The 21,433-nt window shown below is 46.2% G+C and overlaps 1 protein-coding gene and 1 long non-coding RNA gene across 2 annotated transcripts in view; one reads left to right on the top strand and one right to left on the bottom strand.

The window, feature by feature from the left end:
• LOC306925145 (scavenger receptor cysteine-rich domain-containing group B protein-like) overlaps positions 1-21,433 on the bottom strand; it is a gene marked incomplete at its 3' end in the record, with an annotated part of 797,673 nt that overhangs the window by 89,317 nt on the left and 686,923 nt on the right. The gene's annotated exons all lie outside the window — the stretch shown is intronic.
• On the top strand, positions 17,192-19,223 carry LOC306925231. Its single transcript, XR_013790230.1, has 3 exons — positions 17,192-17,446; positions 17,690-17,844; positions 18,842-19,223. It is a non-coding gene; the product is annotated as an uncharacterized lncRNA (long non-coding RNA).

Below are 21,433 nucleotides of genomic sequence, written 5' to 3'. Positions count from 1 at the left end.
ATCTGGAAATATGTTGTTCCAGGGACCGACCCCCAGAAGCAAAGATTTGAGTTCAAAACGTTCGCTCTGAAAGCATATTCAAAGATTTGCGCCACATTTTCAAGATTTTTCAAAAATATCTACAAGCTCGTAGCGCGGCACCGAGTGCAGCGCTACGAGCTTGTAGATCTGCTATTTTTCGATAGCTAAAGTATAACATAATGCTTAAAACACCAACAGGGGTTCCCGCTCAGAATGGGTTAAGTGTTTGTGTCTAGCAGCCCAATTACTTTCATTAGGGAGGGTCGAGATGCTTTGTCAGTATAGACACTGCGCTGGGGGAACAGAAAGAACCAGACAGACCTCTTCAACTCTAACTAGACGTATCGGCCGTATCTAGGCCTATAGGGCTGCTGCATGAGACCCATTCTGTTCCCCATAGGCCTTATCTAGGCCTATAGGGCTGCTGCATGAGACCCATTCTGTTCCCTATAGGCCTTATCTAGGCCTATAGGGCTGCTGCACATGAGACCCATTCTGCCAGATAAGAGGGAATCATTCACACGTGAGTGGACTTGTTTATGCCTGACCCGACATGTTATTAGCTAGCATTGTCGTAGTATTACCGGTTAGATTGATGCTGTGCGTGCGTGCGTGCGTGCGTGCGTGCGTGCGTGCGTGCGTGCGTGCGTGCGTGCGTGCGTGCGTGCGTGCGTGCGTGCGTACGACGTGTGATATGTCTTCTTTTATTTTACAAAGGTCACAGTCCTGCGGAAATAGTGTTGGTTCATATTATGCCGGCCCTCATTGACTACAGTCAGTGCATTCCATCAAACTCCAGGCACGAATACGTGCCGGCTGGAATTGCTGGATAGAGAAAATGCCATTGGTTGGTGTAGTCATTTCCTTTAATGTAACTTCCTTGCCATCAGGCAGGATTGGATCACAAGGATCTGATTAGATTCCCCTGAGGAGATGGTAGATGATCGATGGGACCTGCGCCAAAGTGACTTCATATTAATGTTTAATGAATGTGCTCTGAACGGAATATTATCTCTGTCGGGTATGGAAACCGCATTATGTCCAAAACTGACCACTTTTCAGGATCCAAATTCAAACGTTTCAAAAGCAGATCTAGTACACGCTCAAAAAGCGTCGGTTGGCGCCGCGTATCGAGCATGCAGATCTGCTACTTTTGATACTTTTGTGTGTTTTGTGTGACACTGTGGTATCACCAAGTGGGCCGTTGTTAATTTACGAAAATACTTAAAACATGGAGATTAGAGGTTTCTGCAGACCTGTGTCGAGCAGGGGGATTGACTGAGTGATTGACATATTGAATCACTCAAAATGGCATTTTCTGGTGTGAATGTCCCTCAACAACCAGGGAAATTGTGTAATCCATGCATGTACAACAACGCTATTTGTTGCAGCCTTGTTGTCTTCAGCGGTTCCCAACATTTTCTGGATCAGTGCCCACTTGAAAAATGTCCAAAGTGTCCCGTGTGCCTTCGCTCCCACATAACCATTTGCCACGGCTCAGATGGCCAAAGGCCTGGAGCTGGAGGTCTGATTAAAGCACAGGGCCAGGACCCAATCTCGCTGATTTAAACCCCTATCTGCTAAAAAAAGAATCACACCCGTGTGAACTGAGTGGTGCAAAAACATAGGTTAACACGAGTCACAGAGTCACAGACATTGCTGTTCCTTGGAGTGGTTGCACCACTCAAAAAAGGACATCTAAATGGAACACAACCACCATAAGTGTCTATCATATATGAGCACTCAATGGGGAGCAGCAATAAAGAGGATGAATGAAGGGAAAACAAGGAAACAAAGACAGAAAACACAGTGGAAGAAAGACAGAATGCTGAGCGATAGAGACAGAGCAGAGAGAGAACAACAGAGGAGAGAGAGGAGATCCTTATCTCTCTGACCAATCCAGCAGAGAATAGAGAGAACAACAGAGGAGAGAGAGGAGATCCTTATCTCTCTGACCAATCCAGCAGAGAATAGAGAGAACAACAGAGGAGAGAGAGGAGATCCTTATCTCTCTGACCAATCCAACAGAGAATAGAGAGAAAGCAACGTTTCGGTCTTGCGACCTTCCTCAAGCCTCAGGAAGGTCGCAAGACCGAAACATTGCTTTAATAAAATGCTCTGAACCCAGCAAGTGGCAGTGTGTGGGTGTCCCTCCTTTCCACATTGTATATGCCTCGTCATCATCGCACCTGCTCCAAACCTACCGGGTGTGCGGAAGTCGTCTCTCTATAAACAATGAAGTATTAACACATTGATTATATACCTGGCAATCAATGTGTTAAGAAACCTTATATTTTTAAAACAAAGCAATACTGCCTCAAAGTTGGTGTTGTGACTTTCTATATTGTCAATGACTTCCATGAGAGAGGGAGAGGTGGTGGAGTTAGTTGCTTTAGCAAGACAGTTTGAGGGTCCAATAAGGTTTTGTCCAAAGCACTTTTTACTACTTTCCATTGGTTCAATATTTTCGAAACAACACACAGACGTAAAGGGTGTTCAATAGCACTGATTTATGACAAAGAAAAATCAAAAACCTCAAAAATTGAGTTATGAGGTTTCCTCCCGACAGCAACAAATTATGCTATTTGATTGTTGCAAGTACACTGAAATACTTAAGGCTGTACCACCTCAGACAGAATTATCATCACTGGAAAGAGGATGTCAGGAAAATCCTATATTTGTGGCACTACTGGTTTGTCGACAGTCGGGTTGTAGTTAAGACGTGTGCTCCAGAAAGTGATGTCCAAACATGTGCGTAGAGTTGGTATAATGACGATTTATTCTCTCTGCAGGCCTATAGTCACTACACTGTAGTGACTGTAGTGACTACAGCATACATCTAAATAAATACAATAAACGTAAATGATAAAGACAACAGCCTCCTAAACACAGTCTGAAAACTGTTTCAGAGAACTGCCTCTTGTCAGCAACACCTGCTGGTTGATTGAGACCTGATTAAATACCCTGCCAACCTTCACATTGACCACACCCCTCAGTGGACATCATTGGACACAATTAGGAGGCTCAAATGGTGCTTACAGTACGCACACACACACACACACACACACACACACACACACACACACACACACACACACACACACACACACACCTCCTCTGTCTTGGAAATGCACACATAACAGTGTACTTGGGAGACACGAGCACGCACACACACACACACACAGACACATACAGACACATACAGACACACAGGCACGCACGCACGCACGCACGCACGCACGCACGCACACACACACACACACACACACACACACACACACACACACACACACACACACACACACACACACCTCTGTCTTGGAAATGCACACATAACAGTGTACTTGGGAGTGATACTGTTTCAACATTTTTGTATGACTAAGTAAAGAACAATAATTTGATCCCTGTCAGTTTGCCTATATATCAGAAGTGTACAGAGGATGTGGTTGTCACACTGGTCCACAAAATACCTAGATAAGTAGAATGATTATCATGCAATGATGCTGCTCTTTTTTAGACTTCTCTTCAGCTTCCAATACAACATACAGTCTGAAATGCTAGTGTCAAAGATGGTACGCTACAGCTGGAACTGAATCCAGTTCTAGTGTCAAAGATGGTACGCTACAGCTGGAACTGGATCCAGATGGTACGCTACAGCTGGAACTGAATCCAGTTCTAGTGTCAAAGATGGTACGCTACAGCTGGAACTGGATCCAGATGGTACGCTACAGCTGGAACTGAATCCAGTTCTAGTGTCAAAGATGGTACGCTACAGTTGGTACGCTACAGTGTCAAAGATGGTACGCTACAGTTGGTACGCTACAGTTGGTACGCTACAGTGTCAAAGATGGTACGCTACAGTTGGTACGCTACAGTGTCAAAGATGGTACGCTACAGTTGGTACGCTACAGTGTCAAAGATGGTACGCTACAGTTGGTACGCTACAGTGTCAAAGATGGTACGCTACAGTTGGTACGCTACAGTTGGTACGCTACAGTGTCAAAGATGGTACGCTACAGTTGGTACGCTACAGTTGGTACGCTACAGTGTCAAAGATGGTACGCTACAGTTGGTACGCTACAGTGTCAAAGATGGTACGCTACAGTTGGTACGCTACAGTGTCAAAGATGGTACGCTACAGTTGGTACGCTACAGTGTCAAAGATGGTACGCTACAGTTGGTACGCTACAGTGTCAAAGATGGTACGCTACAGTTGGTACGCTACAGTGTCAAAGATGGTACGCTACAGTTGGAACTGAATCCAGAGTACAGAGGGTGAAAGTCAGTGTCGTTTTCGTCGACTAAAACTAGGACAAAATGTTTTCGTCGACTACCTTTTTTCACTGACAAAAACGAAATGGAAACTAAATGAAAACTATAGGCTAAAACTAAGAATAAATATAGTGAAAGTTTTGTCAACAAATACCAACTAGACTAAAATGTTAGGAAGGGACTAGTGGACAAGAGATCCAGTATAAGTCATTTTACACTTGGTTGCATGCTGAAAATAGCCGATCTACAAGCTCACAACAAGTCGCTTGACATGATACTGTCCCTTTGAAGATGGGAGGATCAGTGTAACTGTGGAACAATGCAGTTAGACACGATGATGATAAGACAAGTCTTTATGAGGATCATTACTCCATTTTGTAGAATCTATGATTGTGATTCTCAAACGTTTTCATCTTAAAATATGTTGTGACAGGGACCCCCATCCCCTAGAAGAGAAGATTTATGTTAAAAAACAATTCAACATTTTCAATATTTTCTGTATTTTTCAATATGTGGAATAAACCTTGATGTGAACTTTGAATTCATGTCTGATGGTTTCTGTGTTGTGCTGTCTGAGTCACTGAACATTAGATAAAGAGTTGTACAACTAATATGTTGACTATCCTGCAGGTTAAAGATGATTTATTTATTTAATATCATGAGTCAAACTAATTCACTTGATGTTATTCCTCTATAAAATCATATATTACCAGTAAGATGCCCTGAGGTTGTGCTGAAACAACAGAGCTTCTTAATACTTAATTAATTCATTACTTAATACTTAATACCACCCGAGAGATGGTTGGCAGCCGGGATGTAGACGGCACCCGGGTAAGCAGTTTGGGTTAGTGCCCAAGTAGTTCTGGAGCAGCATGTTGTGTGTCCCTGGTCTTTCCCTAATGGGACTGATCGAGGGTAGCTACTGGGACGTAAGTCGGGACTTGATCACCCCGGCTGGGAGTGAGGGGTATGATGTTGGAAGACGCGAAACCCTGATGACCTTGGGATACATCACTGCGGATACGTCCTAGTTGCATCCTAGCAATGTTTTTTAGTTCTTATACTTAATTATTAAGAACCAGGAGTTAAACTATTAATCTGGTGTCCGTTTTTTAATGAGTGGTGTGTGAATCAAATGTCTGGAACAGAAGCATAATGGGAATTGCGAAATTATTTTCTCACATTTCCAGATTAATAACTGCCCAGTTTTGCATACTCATCTATATTAAACACTACTTAGCATTATTATAGTCCTCTGTAACAGTCAGTCAGTAGCCTAACTGTATGGACATAATAGACTACGGTATATGCAGTGGCGTGCACAGACATTTAGAGGGGCAGGTGCTCAAGTTAAAAAAGGGCACCTTGTGCAGCGCGTGGAACCGGCCGGTTGCCTTAATCTATTTTGGGCGGGAACCCCTTTTGGTGTTAGCATTATGTTATGCTTTAGCTATTGAAAAATAGCAGATCTACAAGCTCATAGCGCGCCACCGAGTGGCGCGCTATGAACTTGTAGGTCTGCTATTTTTGAAAAATCAAAAAAAAGAAAGAAAAAAAAAAGTTTTTTTTTTTTTTTTTTTTCTTCAAAAGGGCACATTGCCAAAAGGGCAGGTGGTGCTCTAGCACCCCCTAGTGTCTATCTGTGCACGCCACTGGGTATATGGTTATATACTTAGCCCCTTTCGGAACCCTCGGTTAGCTTTTCTGAAGTTTGGACGTCGCTGCCCTAGGGTCCCTGAGAGGATTTCAGAGCAGCCAAAACTTCAAAAAAAAGATTAAAAATACTTAACGACTGTAGGAGTGAGTCAGACAACACCTGTATTGTTAAATTCGCAGACGACACAGCTATTGTTGGTCTGATTGATGATGATGAGATAAGCTATGGAAGAACAGTGGACGAGTTTGCCGGTTGGTGCAGGAGTAACTTCCTTCAGCTGAATATCAAAAACACTAAGGAGGTCATATTTGACCTTAGGACTGGTGCTCATGCACACCAGGAAGTAGTCATCTGTGGGGATGGGGTAGTGATTGTGGAGGAATACAAGTACTTGGGGTACAACGATTGATTCCAAGCTGACATGGAATTCCAACACTCATTCCATCTATAAGAAAGGTCAGCAGAGCGCAGACTGAGACAGTATAACGTGGAAAAAAATGTTTTCCATGGATCCTTTGTGGAGAGTGCATTGACATTTGGTTTTGTTTCCTGGTATGGCTCATTATCATTGGTTAATAACAACAAACTCCATAAAATCATCGACGTGTCCAGCAAAATAGCTGGGGTACGATTTGAGAGTATGACCTCAATGTATGAGACCCGGGTACTCAGGAAGGGGAAAGCTATTACTAGGGACAATACACACCCGTTACACAGCCAATACCATCTGTTACCACCAGGGCACACGGTACATGGTACCTTCTCTGCAGGCTAGGGCCTCAAGATCGTTTGTTCCTATAAGTATAGGACTTATGAACAAGCAGGCCCCATCTCAGTTCTGTGCATAAAGTGTGATGTGATGCCTCTTGGAACTGGTGGCCTTCTGTTGGCATTGTTTCTTTATTGTCTATGTACTGTGATCTGTTTGTTTCATATGTTTTATGTATATCCTGATGACTGCTGTGCACAAAACAAATTTCCGAAAGGACAAATAAAGTATCTATCTTAACGGCATCGGCGGTTAATGCGATTTCGCCCAGGTTTCCGTTGTCTCCTATAGCTGTGTCATGCATCTTTGAAACATCTCAGCAACACTCAAGCGGCACGCCGCTCTCCGTGAGCGGAGGGTATGTATACATCTGCATCCCATGGAGGGCTTAATAACCGATCAGGGACCCTAGGCAGCGACGCCGACGTCCAAACTTCAGAAAAGCTAACCGAGGGTTCCGAAAGGGGCTAGGTTATACTATGACAGCACAGAGCTATTTGACACTTATTGTAACAAAACAATATCACTTACCCTATACCTGTAAGGCTTGCATGTTCCACATAACTGCTGCAGAGCATGTACACGAGGTCAAGTCAAGTTGAGAAGTCGAGTTACTCCACAGAGTCAGTGAGGCTTAAGTAATTGCATAGATATTTGGGCACCACATTCTCTCCCCTCACTCTGAGCCACTTGAGGCTATAATACAATGAGCAGGGAGAGGGCGCGTGTTCTGAAATGGAGTGTAAGGATCAAACTAATTCGTTTTTTGGGAGATTTGTAGCATCTTATGGATGCTGCTATATAGCCGTACCAAGATGTGCAGGCATGCATAATCAAAATGGCATTGGAGAAAGTGTGCCGGCCTCTGCCAATATTTCAAGATGACTTCTATATCTATAAAAGTGGATATTCGGGCTGGAAATTTTATGATTTCATTGGCCATTCCAGATAATTTATTGTCTAATATAATTCTTGGCTGTAACTTCAAATTGGCCTACGACCGCTCTGCTTAGGGGCGACTCTCCGTAGCTCAATGGGGAAACAGAAGACCCCGTGGGTTCGATTCCCGGCCCGGGCTATGTGTGTCGAGGTGTCCATGAGCCCTAAACTAGTGTTACGTTTCGTTGACTAAAACTGACGAAAAAAATGTCCTCGACTACCTTTTTTCACCGACAAAAACTAAATAAAAACTAAGCTATGATGACTAAAACTACATGACTGACAACTTTGTCAACCAATACAAACTAGACTAAAATGTTATAGGGACTAGTGGAGAAGATCCAGTAGAACTAAAAGACAAGTCATTTTCAATCAAATCACTGCTAGTCCAAATCAACACTGACCCCTCACATCCCCCCCCCCCCCCCCCCCCCCGCAGTATGACTTTCTGAGCTGTGTGAAGCTGAAATTCCCCCTTGTAGGATTAATAAGATCCATACTTTGCCAAGATGGAGACACATCATCCTATCTGACATTCAGGTGCTGATTTAGCCGTGCAGGCGTGCACTCAGTATTTTTTCTGCCTCTTAATTTATCATAATAATGAGACTATAGAGAGCTGAATCATCGCAAGCAAGCACGCACGCACGCACGCACGCACGCACGCACGCACGCACGCACGCACGCACGCACGCACGCACACACACACACACACACACACACGGACGCACACACACTTCTGTGCCCCTCTTCCTCTCACAATATTGAAAAGCCAAATTGTTTCCATTGTGGTCAAATAGAGCAGTGGTTTTCAACCAGTGGTCCGGGGACCACCAGTGGTCCTTGAGGGGGTTCTAGGTGGTCCCCAGCTATAATGATGGAGAGTTGGTAACCAAATGGTCCCGTACGGGTCCATTCGGCTTCATTTTACGCTCTCAAGAGCTCAAATATTAATTGTTAAACATCTGCATTACTTAATTTACAAAAAGTCTACACAATTAGAGAATGTAGAAGAATTGTTATTTTGATCAATGTTTGCCTGTCAATGTTTGCCTAATGGTAGCAACATCAATACAGCATGGAATTATGGATAAAATCTGCAACGACAACAAAATATCTGCTGTCAGAAAGAAACCACCTAACTCCAAAATGTTCATTTTTCAGGAAATGAAAAACATATTTTTTTAAAACTAGCTGCCTCGTCAAAGTTGGTGTTGTGACTTTATATATTGTCAATTACTTGCATGAGAGTTAGTTGCTTTAGCAGACACTTTGAGGGTCCAATGGAGTTAAGAGGTTTTGTCCAAAGCACTTGTTACTACTTTCCATTGGTTCAATGTTTTCTTTTAACCAACACACAGACGTAAAGGTTGTTCAATAGCATTGATTTATGCAAATACAATCTAAAACCAATGGAGTTAGGTGATTTCCTCCCAACAGCAACTATATATTTTAATTTAGGGTCTGAGAGGCTACATCTCATGAAATAGTGGTCCATGGCTCAAATGCTCAAAATAATGGACCTTGATAGCGGGGGCGGCGGTGGCTCAGGGGTAGAGTGGCTGGATGGTAACCGTAAGGTTGCCAGTTCGAACCCAGGGCTCCCCCAGAGTTAGTGTCGAAGTGTTCTTGAGCAAGACACTGAACCCCTAAATGCTTCCGATGTGCTGGTTGGTGCCTTGCATGGTTTCTGCTGCCATCGGTGTATGAATGGATGAATGTAATGCCCAATCTCTTTAAAGCGCCTTGGATAAAGGCGCTATATAAATGCCCAATTTACCATTTTGATATGAAAACCGAGATATACCAAGATATTCAACACTCAAACATTGATTGATTGATTGAAAATGTTATTCACAGTTTGTAGAATCGGTACATTTCAACGAAAGTACAGGTCAATACAAAAACTGCCATACGAGGATAAAACCAGAAAAAAGCACTAAGACTTGTTTACACCAGGGTCCTCCATTTTCAATTCATCACACTGACACACTGCGACAAACAAACAATACAAAATGCCAAAACATACAGTTTTTGTCAAACAATTCCTGGTATAGAGAACTGTACTGCTGCAATGTGTTCTGGTCTGGTGTATAGTGCGTGTGGTGCATGCAGTCCTCACAGCCAGGCAGGTCCAGATGGTGCTTTTATCACCCTATATGTCACATTAATTAACTTTTATGGACCTTAAGGAGCCTCGCGGATGAATGATAGATGAACTAATTTCTGTCTGTCTGTCTGTCTGTCTGTCTGTCTGTCTGTCTGTCTGCCTGCCTGCCTGCCTGCCTGCCTGCCTGTCTGTCTGTCTGTCTGTCTGTCTGTCTGTCTGTCTGTCTATGCACTGCATCACACACTGTTGTTAGATTGTCATAAATCCAATTCATATTATCGGTCTGCAGATCAATAATTATGCACACATGTAGGCCTACACACGCACAGACATGCACAGTTTTACAGACAGACAGACAGACAGACAGACAGACAGACAGACAGACACACACACACACACACACACACACACACACACACACACACACACACACACACACACACACACACACACACACACACACACACTGAGACACACACACATGGACACCTGCATTCATAGTTTAATACATGCACGCCAGCACACACACGCGCAAGCAGTTGATGTCTGAGTGAGTTGCTCTATGTAAACACTTCTGCAGAGCATGCTGTTGACTTGCACACACACATGGACAGATCAAAACAAACAAACACACACACACACACACACACACACACACACACACACACACACACACACAACACACACACTGTCTTACCAGAGAGCAGAGCCATCAATGTCAGCAGCCCCAGAATAACTGTCCGACACATACTGAAGCTATACAGAGAGAGAGAGAGAGAGAGAGAGAGAGAGAGAGAGAGAGAGAGAGAGAGAGAGAGAGAGAGAGAGAGAGGGGTGGGGGGTGGGGGCGTATAGACAGAAGGATGGACGTATGGAGGGGATGTGACAAAGGATGAGTGGAAGCGTGAGAGACCGAGAGATGTATGGACAGAGAGAGAGAGAGAGAGAGAGAGAGAGAGAGAGAGAGAGAGATACAAGGGTAGGATGAAAAGTGAAAGGAAGGGATAAACAGGACTAGGAGAAACACAGAAATAGTAGAGAGACACGGTAGAGATGAGAGAGAGAGAGAGAGAGAGAGAGCGAGAGAGAGAGAGAAATGCAGCAGCTTTAATACAAAGGGGGCATAGCCAGACACTTAAGTGTGTGCATGTGCATGTGTGTGCATCATGTGTTCGTTCGCGCACACTCGTGTGTGCTTGCGTGCATGCATGCGTGCGTGTCATATTGTCATTCATGCTTTTATGTTCTCATTCATTCATTGGACAGGACTGTTTTGTCACCTGTCTGTCTGTCTGTCTGTCTGTCTGTCTGTCTGTCTGTCTCAGACTGTCCGTCCAGCTGTGTTCAACAAACAGTACATCATTTAGTAAAGTAAATGGTGCATTTATACTTATTTTACATAGATTGTGCATTACATTCACCCAATCACACACATTCATACACCGATTGCGGCGGAAGCCATGCAAGGCACCAACCAGCACATCAGGAGCAATTTGGGGTGCAGTGTCTTGCCCAAGGACACTTTGACATTGTAGACAGGAGGAGCCGGGATTCGAACCGCCGGCGGCCGACCCATGGATCATTGGAAGACCTGCTCTACCTCCTGCAGAGCCACAGCCGCCAGTACATGACACCCTGCTCCACATGTTCATATTGTTGTTCCTAATTATGTTTTTGCATAATACATTGTGCAGTTCCACAAATTCTCACCATGACCAACCACAATCTGCTGCTGTAGCCTACTGGAGAGCTGACCAGTACAACGACAGTCTGATACTGTTGTACTGACCAGTACAACCACAGTCTGATACTGTTGTACTGGGAGCTGACCAGTACAACCACAGTCTGATACTGTTGTACTGGAGAGCTGACCAGTACAACCACAGTCTGATACTGTTGTACTGGGAGCTGACCAGTACAACCACAGTATGATACTGTTCTACTGGGAGCTGACCAGTACAACCACAGTCTGATACTGTTGTACTGGGAGCTGACCAGTACAACCACTGTCTGATACTGTTGTACTGGGAGCTGACCAGTACAACCACTGTCTGATACTGTTGTACTGGGAGCTGACCAGTACAACCACAGTCTGATACTGTTGTACTGGGAGCTGACCAGTACAACCAGTGAACCACAGTCTGATACTGTTGTACTGGAGAGCTGACCAGTACAACCACAGTCTGATACTGTTGTACTGGGAGCTGACCAGTACAACCACAGTCTGATACTGTTGTACTGGGAGCTGACCAGTACAACCACAGTCTGATACTGTTGTACTGGAGAGCTGACCAGTACAACCACAGTCTGATACTGTTGTACTGGGAGCTGACCAGTACAACCACAGTATGATACTGTTGTACTGGGAGCTGACCAGTACAACCACAGTCTGATACTGTTGTACTGGGAGCTGACCAGTACAACCACTGTCTGATACTGTTGTACTGGGAGCTGACCAGTACAACCACAGTCTGATACTGTTGTACTGGAGAGCTGACCAGTACAACCACAGTCTGATACTGTTGTACTGGAGAGCTGACCAGTACAACCACAGTCTGATACTGTTGTACTGGGAGCTGACCAGTACAACCACAGTCTGATACTGTTGTACTGGGAGCTGACCAGTACAACCACAGTCTGATACTGTTGTACTGGAGAGCTGACCAGTACAACCACAGTCTGATACTGTTGTACTGGGAGCTGACCAGTACAACCACAGTCTGATACTGTTGTACTGGGAGCTGACCAGTACAACCACAGTCTGATACTGTTGTGCTGGAGAGCTGACCAGTACAACCACAGTCTGATACTGTTGTACTGGGAGCTGACCAGTACAACCACAGTCTGATACTGTTGTACTGGAGAGCTGACCAGTACAACCACAGTCTGATACTGTTGTACTGTGAGCTGACCAGTACAACCACAGTCTGATACTGTTGTACTGGGAGCTGACCAGTACAACCACAGTCTGATACTGTTGTACTGGGAGCTGACCAGTACAACCACAGATACTGTTGTACTGGGAGCTGACCAGTACAACCACAGACTGATAGCCTACTGTTGGTCACTGAGAGTTGACCAGTCCAATCCAGGGACTTCCACAGTTGGTCTGTGACCCTATAATGATGTATTTTGACTACTTTTTAAGCCCCCGCCCCACAGGTTGAGAAACACTGGTCGTAAGCTTGTTGTGTTTGACATCAGTTGTACCCATATATACTCTAAGGTTGTACCACACAGTGATGCTGCCCTCTACTGGCCATGGATGTGAACTACAACAAGTGTTACTGAATTCAATGTTACTTAATGCAGCAGTGGTTTCCATCTCAATCTATTAATCTGAACTTCAGAAATCATAATTTTAGGGTCCCTAAAATCACTATGTATTTGGACCACAAACCCCCATTGAGAATATGTTGTGCCATGTCGTAGTAGCTCCATTCAAGATGTGTGTTGTCAGAATGTTTCACAAATATTTAGGGGTTCCCAAACTTTTTCATGTCAAGGACGACCAAAATGAAACTCATTAGTCTGCGGACCCCCATTTGAAGATATATGCCAAGGACCCCCATTTGAAGATATATGCGAAGGACCCCCATTTTAGAGAAGATTTGTACGGCTCTAGCAGTGATTTTCAACCATTTTCATTTCAAGGACCCCAAGGTTTGACCTGAATTAGGCTACGGTATACCCTGCTTAATGGCATTTCTATCTCTAGGACCCCCAATGTATATTGTAAAATCAAAGTTAATTTAACTCTGAGAGTGTACAAATGGAACCAAATGGACCCTATAAATGGTCCATTTGGTTCCATTTGTACACTCTCAGAGTTACAGACCCATAAGGGTCCATTTGGTTCCAAACTATCATTTAGCTGGGGACCCCCTGGATCTCCATCAAGGACCTCTAGGGGTCCCCGGACCCCACTTTGGGAACCACTGATTTAGAGAAACAGAAGGCCCCTTACAAGTTCTCAAGATGTTTTTGATAATTTGCAACGTGTTGCGACGCGACACGTGAGCTTATCGATCGGATATTGTCAAATAATTGATTCATATAGGGTAAAAGTGGTTATACGCATACCTATAGGCGGGGGGGATATGACATTCCATATGTTGGTCCTTTCCCATCCATCCTTCCTCTTCGATATAACTTTGGGGCAGGCCCCGACCTGTCTAGAGTTTGAATGGACAGGTATCAGTCAAAAGGGAGACATCGAAGAGGAAGGATGATGGGGAAGGATTAACATATAATGTCAGAACAGGTTCCGACATATATCCATATATGGAGATCTAAGGGTTTGAGGTCAGATAGTTGCTGGCCAATATTGATGACATCAGGGATCTCCATATATGGGCTTAACTGCGACAGCAAAGGTCGCATTTACTGATGACCTGGGCACCATATATGGGCTGATGTCACGTGATGTCACGATGACCTGGGGCCTGGGAACCATATAGGCCTATGGGGGCTTGCCTGGGGTGACCAACCAACCAACACACACACACACACACACACACACACACACACTGACGGGAAATGCTAGATTCCATAGTTGCAATAAACAGTGTTAAATTGGGTAAATTGAAAAAGGGCTTTGAGTTTGAGTGCACAATGGAATGGTCAGTGTCTGTGTGCAAAATTCAGATCAACTGGGCAAGCCAGTGAGGAGCAGGGGAGGCTAGAAGGTTTGCTGGGTTACGGGTAGATGTCACTATATATGGGCCATGTGTCTTTAATAAAGTTTGATTGATTGACTGATTACGTCTCCTGGGCAACCATCAACCAGCCCAATCACAGCGTGACTGTCCTTCCGGGCGGTGGGATGCTGTAACGAACCAGCCAATCACAGGGCGGACCGTCTTGGGAGATATTGATTAAATACAATTGCCCGCAGTCCGTTTGGTTTGGGACTGTCTGGGTCTGGGAGCATTCCCAGTCAGAACGGCTTTGGACGGACCGAACGCTTTGGTGAGTTTCATTGATTGAAACATTTATTTCACAGTATGTAATTGTATGGGTTAAATATCACTTCTAGATTAAATGTCACTGGATAATAACACAACATAGGCCATTGATTGAAATATGTATTAACGGTTTGCAGAATTACAGTACCTTTCAAGCACAACTCTGTACAAACATGTGGAAGGTAACAGTGTTGACGGCGGTCTGGACGGACCGAACTGCTTCTGGTGAGTTTCATTGATTGAAACTTATTTCACAGTATTGTATGGGTTAAAATATCACTTGTAAATTAAATGTCACTGGATAAATGCATATCCAAACATGGCCAAGATCAAGATTGGATCCCCTTTTCATTAAATTAGGTGCTCTATTAATTTCAGAGCACATAACAGATATTTTTATTCTTTCTGTGTCAACATGCATAGTTCCCAATATATGGAAAATGGCACATATTACATAAAGGTGGAGATTAAAAAAAGAGCCTAACTATCTCCAAGCTGTCCTGTCTGTCAAACGGAAGGATTTTGAGTTGATTATTTACCAGTGACTCTATCAGACCTGTCAATGTCATAGTGTGAAGAGGAACACACGACACGATCATGTCACATTTTGCCAACTGTCTCAAAAAAATATATATATATATATTTTTTTGAAATTCTTCCGCGGGCCGCAAGGGGGCGGGCTGCCTATTGGGGAACCCTGGAGGTGGCAAGAAGAAGACTGATGGGGATGAGTAGGTGGGCTTTCTTTGGTCTGCCCCCCCCCCCCCCCCCCCTGCATGGCCATGATGTCATAGTAATGTGACCTGCAATCGCAGTTAAGCTCCATATATGGAGATCCCTGATGTCGTCAATATTGGCCAGCAACTCAACATCTGACCTGAAACTACACTCTCAGCCAGGCATCTCAGTCAGATGTCTGGCTGGGCCATGCCTCTCCACCCTAGCAATTGGCAATTTCCTTGTTTATTTTATTGTGACAGGTCTGGTGGTCCCTGCCTCCCCCCCCACAGAGGTCTGGTCCCTGCCCCACTCAGACCCCCCCCCCCCCACACACACACACACACACACACAGAGGTCTGGTGCCTGCCCCCACTCAGCCCCCCACTCACCCCCCCCCCCACACACACACACACAGAGGTCTGGTGCCTGCCCCCACTCAGCCCCCCACTCCCCCCCCCCCCCCCCCCCCCCACACACACACACACACAGAGGTCTGGTGCCTGCCCCCACTCAGCCCCCCACTCACCCCCCACACACACACAGAGGTCTGGGCCCTGCCCCCACTCAACCCCCAAACACACACAGGTCAGGTCCCTGCCCCCACGTAGCCCCCCACTCAGCCAGGCGTCCGGCCAAACAGTCAGATGTCTGCTGGGCCACCACGCCCTCCCCACCCTAGCCACTAGACCATCAAGGATTGGCCGTACTGCAGCTACAAGACTCCACTCCACCTATGAGAGGCATGGGGAGGCGGGGCCATGCCGTGGCCCGTGACCACGGAGCTCTTCGCTACACCCGGTGGTGACGAGGAACCTGCCCGCGTCACGCCGTCCCATAGCAGAGTGAGTGCCACCAAGTGCTCAAATCAGAACATTAGTTTAGTTTTTCACCAGCGAAGAAAACATAACTTTACATTTTTCTACATGTAATTTGTGTACTCTCCTCCATTCAGTTGTGAAAACTTGTGTGTGTGTGTGTGTGTGTGTGTGTGTGTGTGTGTGTGTGTGTGTGTGTGTGTGTGTGTGTGTGTGTGTGTGTGTGTGTGTGTGTGTGTGTGTGTGTGTGTGAGAGATATCAGCAGATATGACCCTGAAAATCGGATATATCGGTCATAATTTCATAATCGTCCACTGCTAATTCTATGCTTTATTTTTGCTACACTGCCTGTCCTTGGGCAGTGCACTTACAGTAGAAGTAAGAGACTATTGCACTGAAAGATATAGGCCTGGAAGTTGGGTTAAATATTCTGGAAAGGTTTTGGAAATGACTGAACCCTGCCTGCACATGACCTGCTTCACACCCCATTTTGAACTTTGCATGGACTGACTTTTTTTACAGGGACCTCCCAAGAAGGACCGCTTGGTCAAGGAAGAGATTCGGTACCCGGAGAACGCTGCCACCGTATGCCGGAGACGGTCGCCAGGGTGATTCTCCTCGTAATGTAGTGTTCGAGCATCTGTAATATGGAGGAGATTATTGATTGATCAAGTCAACTGATCCTAAATATCACTTTTAATCCTGGTCTCTAAACTACCCCCCCCCCTGGCCAGCTGGGCACCTGATGGAGGGGAAAGGAACTGGTCGGAATAACTTGTTCCTTCCACGCGCTATGTCCGGCTGGGGAAACTCCCCCCCCCCCCCCCGTCATGCCCCCACTAAGCCCCCCCCCCACACAGGTCAGGTCCCTGCCCCCACGTAGCCCCCAACCCCCCCCCACACACACAGGTCAGGTCCTTGCCCCCACGTAGCCCCTTGCCCCCACGCAGCCCCCCCACTCAGCCAGGCATCTGGCCAAACAGTCAGATGTCTGCTGGGCCACCACGCCCTCCCCACCCTAGCCACTAGACCATCAGGGATTGGCCGTACTGCAGCTACAAGACTCTACTCCACCTATGGGGGGCGGGGCCATGCCGTGGCCCATGACCACGGAGCTCTTCGCTACACCCGGCGGTGACGAGGAACCTGCCCGGGTCACGCCGTCCCATAGCAGAGTGAGTGCCACCAAGTGCTCAAATCAGAACATTAATCAGATTGAGCATTTTGAGGTTTTTAACACAGGTTAAAAGCCTCAATCTGCAATGTCTTCACCTGGTTGGGTGTAGAAATATGGGAGAACATGGGTTTAAGAACGTCATAATATCATGGCAGATTACATTTTCCATGTCACAAGGTTTGCTTTAGCTTCATTCTATGAGCTCTGTCAACTAATTTCTCTTGTACTGTTCCTCCTCCAGGCTATGTGCACCGGAGGAGGAGGATGATGGAGGATGGCCCCACATGAGGAGGATGGCCATGCTAAATGACAGGAACAGCAAGCAGCCGAACCCACACGAGGAGCAGCTAGCCTGCAGAGCCGCTGCCGTAGCCTCGTCCCTGAGGCCCACAGGAGGTAACATTACCTTCATATTTTAATTTGGTTCCATTTGGAGTTAAAATAACATTGATTTTACAATATAAATTGGGGGTCCCAGAGATAGAAATGCCATTAAATGGGAGTCTGTAGACTAACGGCCGGGCTCCACCGGGCGCGTCAGCGTCGCGTCTCCGTCACCGTCAGGGAATGATCCCTTTTTAATCAATGAAGGGTGGCTCCACTGCCCGCGTTGACGGAGACGCGACGCATGCATTAAAATTGAACCGGTGCGTTTTTTGACGCGACGCGACGGAGACGCAACGCGTCCGGTGGAGCCCTGGCGTAATATGCATGTCAAACTGGGGGTCCTTGAAATTAAATGGGTTGAGAATCACTGCTAGAGCCGTAAAAATCTTCTCTTATGGGGGGTCCCTGGCATATCTCTTCAAATGGGGGTCTGTGGGCTGATTGGTGTCAATTTGGGGGTCCGTGACATGAAAAGGTTTGGGAACCACTGCTATATTCTATGTAGGGATGCACAATATAATCTGAATCGCATAAAAATGGCATTTCAGTCTCAAAATAATCCTGATAGTTTAGTTTTTCACCAGCAAAGAAAACAAATAAATAACTTTACATTTTTCTACATTTAATTTGTCTACTCTCCTCCATTCAGTTGTGAAAACAGACACTTGGAAAAGAGTATAGGCTATTGATTGATTTAATACTTTATTAACAGGCTTTGGCCCTAGCCTCTAGGTATCGGCAGATATGACCCTGAAAAGAATCGGATATCGGTCATAATTTCATAATCGTCCACTGCTAATTCTATGCTTTATTTTTGCTACACTGCCTGTCCTTGGGCAGTGCACTTACAGTAGAAGTAAGAGACTATTGCACTGAAAGATATAGGCCTGGAAGTTGGGTTAAATATTCTGGAAAGGTTTTGGAAATGACTGAACCCTGCCTGCACATGACCTGCTTCACACCCCATTTTGAACTTTGCATGGACTGACTGACTTCTTTTTTACAGGGACCTCCCAAGAAGGACCGCTTGGTCAAGGAAGAGATGCGGTACCCGGAGAACGCTGCCACCGCATGCCGGAGACGGTCGCCAGGGTGATGATCACCGTCTCCTCGTAATGTAGTGTTCGAGCATCTGTAATATGGAGGAGATTATTGATTGATCAAGTCAACTGATTCTAAATATCACTTTTAATCCTAGTCTCTAAACTACCCCCCCCCCCCCCCCCCCCCCCCTGGCCAGCCGGGGCGCCTGATGGAGGAGAAAGGAACTGGTCGGAATAACTTGTTCCTTCCACGCGCTACGTCCGGCTGGGGAAACTCCCTAGGTCCCTGCCCCCACGTAGCCCCCCCTCCACACACGGGTCAGGTCCCTTCCCCCACATAGCCCCCCCCCCACACACACAGGTCAGGTCCCTTCCCCCACGTAGCCCCCCCACACACAGGTCAGGTCCTTGCCCCCACATAGCCCCCCACTCAGCCAGGCATCTGGCCAAACAGTCAGATGTCTGCTGGGCCACCACTCCCTCCCCACCCTAGCCACTAGACCATCAGGGATTGGCCGTACTGCAGCTGCAAGACTCCACACTCCACTCCACCTATGGGGGGCGGAGCCATGCCGTGGCCCGTTACCACAGGAGCTCTTCGCTACACCCGGCGGTGACGAGGAACCTGCTCGGCCATAGCAGAGTGAGTGCCACCAAGTGCTCAAATCAGCACATTAATCAGATTTAGCATTTTGAGGCTTAACACTGGTTAAAAGCCTCAATCTGAAATTTCTTCACCTGGTTGGATGTAGAAATATGGGAGAACATGGGTTTAAGAACGTCATATCATGGCAGATTACATTTTCCATGTCTCAAGGTTTGCTTTAGCTTCATTCTATGAGCTCTGTCAACTAATTTCTCTTTTACTGTTCCTCCTCCAGGCTATGTGCACCTATGGAGGATGGCCCCACATGAGGAGGATGGAGGATGACCATGCTAAATGACAGGAACAGCAAGCAGCTGCACCACATGAGGAGCAGCTAGCCTGCAGAGCTGCTGCCGTAGCCTCGTCCCTGAGGCCCACAGGAGGTAACATTACCTTCATATTTTAATTTGATTCCATTTGGAGTTACAGGGTTAGGGTTATTGATTTTACAATATAAATTGGGGGTCCCAGAGATAGAAATGCCATTAAATGGGGGTCTGTAGACTAATATGCATGTCAAACTGGGGGGCCTTGAAATTAAATGGGTTGAGAATCACTGCTAGAGCTGTAAAAATCTTCTCTGATGGGGGGTCCCTGGCATATCTCTTCAAATGGGGGTCCGTGGGCTGATTGGTGTCAATTTGGGTGTCCTTGACATGAAAAAGTTTGGGAACCACTGCTATATTCTATGTAGGGATGCACAATATAATCTGACTCATATACAAATGGCATTTCAGTCTCAAAATAATCCTGATTATTTTAGTTTTTCACTAGCAAAGAAAACTAATAACTTTACATTTAATTTGTCTACTCCTCCATTCAGTTGTGAAAACAGACACTTGGAAAAGATTATAGGCTATTGATTTAATACTTTATTAACATGCTTTGGCCCTAGCCTCTAGGCCCTAGGCTTGTTTCCATTGTGGTCCTCTGTATAATATTGGTATCGGCAGATATGACCCTGAAAAGAATCGGATATCGGTCATAATTTCATAATCGTCCACCGCTAATTCTATGCTTTATTTTTGCTACACTGCCTGTCCTTGGGCAGTGCACTTACAGTAGAAGTAAGAGACTATTGCACTGAAAGATATAGGACTCTAAGTTGGGTTAAATATTCTGGAAAGGTTTTGGAAATGACTGAACCCTGCCTGCACATGACCTGCTTCACACCCCATTTTGAACTTTGCATGGACTGACTGACTTCTTTTTTACAGGGACCTCCCAAGAAGGACCGCTTGGTCAAGGAAGAGATGCGGTACCCGGAGAACGCTGCCACCGCATGCCGGAGACGGTCGCCAGGGTGATGATCACCGTCTCCTCGTAATGTAGTGTTCGAGCATCTGTAATATGGAGGAGATTATTGATTGATCAAGTCAACTGATTCTAAATATCACTTTTAATCCTAGTCTCTAAACTACCCCCCCCCCCCCCCTGGCCAGCCGGGGCGCCTGATGGAGGAGAAAGGAACTGGTCGGAATAACTTGTTCCTTCCACGCGCTATGTCCGGCTGGGGAAACTCCCTAGGTCCCTGCCCCCACGTAGCCCCCCCTCCACACACGGGTCAGGTCCCTTCCCCCACATAGCCCCCCCCCCACACACACAGGTCAGGTCCCTTCCCCCACGTAGCCCCCCCACACACAGGTCAGGTCCTTGCCCCCACGTAGCCCCCCACTCAGCCAGGCATCTGGCCAAACAGTCAGATGTCTGCTGGGCCACCACGCCCTCCCCACCCTAGCCACTAGACCATCAGGGATTGGCCGTACTGCAGCTACAAGACTCCACTCCACCTATGAGAGGCATGGGGGGCGGGGCCATGCCGTGGCCTGTGACCACGGAGCTCTTCGCTACACCCGGCAGTGACGAGGAACCTGCTCGGCCATAGAGTGAGTGAGTGCCACCAAGTGCT

The sequence above is a fragment of the Electrona antarctica genome, assembly GCF_951216825.1.
Source record: "Electrona antarctica genome assembly, chromosome: 6".
Taxonomy (NCBI): Eukaryota; Metazoa; Chordata; class Actinopteri; order Myctophiformes; family Myctophidae; genus Electrona; species Electrona antarctica.
This window is presented reverse-complemented; position numbering and strand designations above follow the sequence as displayed.